The 3,648-nt window shown below is 30.0% G+C and overlaps 1 protein-coding gene across 1 annotated transcript in view; it reads right to left on the bottom strand.

Moving 5' to 3' along the window:
* LOC111681351 (histidine-rich protein PFHRP-II-like) overlaps positions 1-3,648 on the bottom strand; it is a 64,853-nt gene that overhangs the window by 41,900 nt on the left and 19,305 nt on the right. The gene's annotated exons all lie outside the window — the stretch shown is intronic.

Below are 3,648 nucleotides of genomic sequence, written 5' to 3'. Positions count from 1 at the left end.
ATATATATACTTTATAGGGTCGGAAAATTATATTATAGAAATTACAAACGGAATGACAAACTTATATATACCCTTCTCACGAAAGTGAAGGGTATAAAAATTGTTTATTATTTTATTTACTTATCTAAAAATATTAATGCAATTGGTAAGCAGTTGTAATCAAACTATTTACTCCTGCTGTAGTCTTAACTTAAATTTTTACTACTTAATTCATGTTAAGTCACTTACAAAGCTCAACCATTTTGACTGGCACATTTATTTATTTGTTTTCAATTTATATCAGTTAAAACTTTTGCCATAGCAAACAGCGACATACACAGCTATTAAAGCTGCAACAGCAGCAGCAACAACTAACATAACAATTTGCAACATTTATTTAAATCGTCAATCTTGTTTAACCTCTTGTGCCACATTTTACTTCTATACACCTTAATGGTTCCAAAAATTTTATGGGTCATAACCAGCAAACATTTTACTTATAAATTTAATTAACAAATTTCTTAACGACTTGCGATATAATCAAATTTATAATTAGATCAGTCTATAGTCTTAAATACAAATCAGTCTATAGTGTAGTCTAGAATATACATAGTTTATTCTGAAGCCAGAACTAAAGATTTTTCTATAGCCAGGACTATAGATTAGTGTATAGTCTGCACTCAAGATTTGTCTTTAGTATACATAGTCTGTCCTATAAATTAGTTTTTGGTCTGGAATACGGATCAGTCCATAAAATAGATCAGTCTATAGTCTGAACTATAGATCAGTCATAATACTGGGCTACAAATAGCCCTATAGGTTTTAGGTTTATCAGACTGCTTATTACCAGGACTAAAGCTTTAATAGAAAGGAAAAAAGTGCATGAATGGAAGAAATAGCGACAGAGACAGGAAAAGTTACTATAAAGAAAGAGTAAAAATAGAGATGTAACCGAGTCCATAGACAAATCGAGACAATAGTGTATGATTAAACACACAGCCACTTCGAATGTTTGTATACGTTTAGGAATGTTAGAATACGTTCAGGTTGAATAGTTGACTGATCATATAGATCAGAAAAGTATGACGATCCTATCCCCTGATGTCGAATTGTATCAAGGGCCTTCTCTCCGTTTTGACAGCTCCTAAAGAAGTCATTGTATGGAATACCATCCTACTTCTGTAGGAGCTGTCAAAACGGAGAGGAGGATGAAATCAATTCTTTACGGATCCATATTAGGCCATAGCAATCTAGCAACCTCCTTTGACTACTGGTCTTGAGCTGATTTTAAACAATGTTCTGGTATTGGTTTCTTAAAGGCCGCTACGGGGAAGCCACTGAACTGTTCTTTATCCAGTAAGGCCAAGTAAGGCAGTAATGTTGCCAGTTATTTCCCCTTGTCCTTTGACTCAGACTAGGGTAATTCTTGAATGTCACGCCATCTCATTGAGAGCCGTCCGGCATTCTTGGACAAGTTTTGAAGAAGAGTATACAGTATAAATTTTGATATCCTTGAGGATAACCGATAGTATCATAGCCAATTGGATTCGCTTTTGAACGCTGAATAGATAAGTTTATTGTCTGAAATACTGCTCAGTCTAAAGAACTGATGAATCTACAGTCTGAACAATTGATCAGTCATTAGACTGCACTACCAATGGGCCTACAATCAGGAGTATATATTAGTTTATATGTCGGTATAAGTGATAACTTTTGACAGACTTTAAGTTTATATTAACTTAATTTGAACACAGATAGGACTGCAAATATGAAGCAAATAGACTGAACGGTATATAAGACTCGAGTCTGGACTGTAGATCGATTTATTGTCTGCCCTATAGACCAGCCTATAATCTGTAGTAAAGATCAGTCTGGATTATAGATCAGGCTATATTTTAGTTAATTGATCAGGCTATATTATAGTTTATAGATCATTCTATAGTTTAGTTTATATATAGTTTGATTTACTGATCAGACTATACTCTGAGCTCTACATAAGTCAATAGTTTGCATTATAGATTAATCTATAGTCGGGACTATAGCTTTTTTAGTAATTGAACTTTTTGCTGGATAATATCTTCGACTTGTGTGTTGGTTTAGTTGCATGTTAGAAATTAGTGTGGCGTTGGCCACTAACTAGAAGCAACATGAAGACTATTGTGAAATTCCAACAATATATATTAACGTATATATATTTTACTACCAAATATTTTGTAAGGAATTTTACATTTTCTTAAATAATTTTTTTAAACATTAAGTGGCTGCCAGTTTTTTAAGTGTGTGTGTGTTTGTTCAAATAGTTTTAAGGTGATTTAAACATTTCCTGGACGAGATAAGAATATATGTACATTAACGGTTTGGAATATGAAGTAAAAAAATTATAATCAAATTGGTAATTGAAGAACCATTAAATGGGTGGGTCTATAGTCAAATTTTAAAAAAATATATATTGTTTCTTTTCAAAAATAATGACCAAAAATGCAGTGTCATATATACATATGTTAAAACTTAAAATAGTTTAAACATTTAAACAAACTAAATATTTTGAGGTAATCTTTTTGAAATAAAACAAGATTCTCTATATATTTTTTTACAAAACCAAATTCTTATTGATCTTAAACCAATAAATAATGAAAACAATTTACATTAATTTCAAATTCAATACCGGTAGAATTGACATTTATTTTGTAATCTAGTAAATCGAACAAAAAAGGAAACAAATGAACATCACTGAGACTTGAATAATGTATGAATTTTATGAATGACTGCATAAATAATTTAAAAAATTTTTTTAATTCTACTATTATATCATTATTGTATTTTAATTCGTGTGTTTTTTCTATAATTTAGTTTTTGTTCTTTTAGTCAAAGTCTTCTGGTATTACAACATTTTCATATAAATGACCTTCAAAAAATAAACAAACAAACACTTGCTTAATACAATAACATTAAAGTTTTGCAAAAATTTTATTTAATTTTTTGTTTCTTTCAACTCAAGTAGCAGTGATTTTGGGTCCTAAGAAAAATACTAGATATTTGGCCATTGATCTCTTGTTAACATTTGTTTTGCAATTTTTTTTTTAATTTTTTATTTATTTTTTTTTTAATGAATATAAACAACGGAAGTTAGTTGTTGAGATCATTTTCTGATAATTTTTTAATATTATTTTAAAATTGATTTTAGCTTAGAAATTAAATTTAAACATGATTTTAAGTTTTAAATAAACAGTTAACAGAATTTTTAATTTATATTAAATGATCAGTACATTGTGTGGACTGCAGATCAGTCTATTGTCTGGAATAGATCAGTGTATAGTCTGAAATTGAGATAATTTTATGATCTGGATAATATTAGTTAATAGTTTGAATTATAGATCAGTTTAAGGTCTGGATAACAAATCAATCTATAGTCTGGACTAGAGACCAGTTTATAGTCAGGACTATAGATTATAGATAAAGTCAATAGTTTGAATTATAGATCAGTTTACGGTCTGGCTTACAGATCAAGTATAGATCAATCTACAGTCTGGACCATAGATCAGTCTATAGTCTGGACTATATTCTGGACTATAGACCAGTCTATAGTCTGGACTATAGATCAGTCTATAGTCTGGACTATAGATCAGTCTATAGTCTGGACTATAGATCAGTCTATAGTCTGGACTATAG

The sequence above is a fragment of the Lucilia cuprina genome, chromosome 5, assembly GCF_022045245.1.
Source record: "Lucilia cuprina isolate Lc7/37 chromosome 5, ASM2204524v1, whole genome shotgun sequence".
NCBI lineage: Eukaryota > Metazoa > Arthropoda > Insecta > Diptera > Calliphoridae > Lucilia > Lucilia cuprina.
The sequence above is the reverse complement of the archived record's forward strand: the minus strand, read 5'-3'. Positions and strand labels throughout refer to the sequence as shown.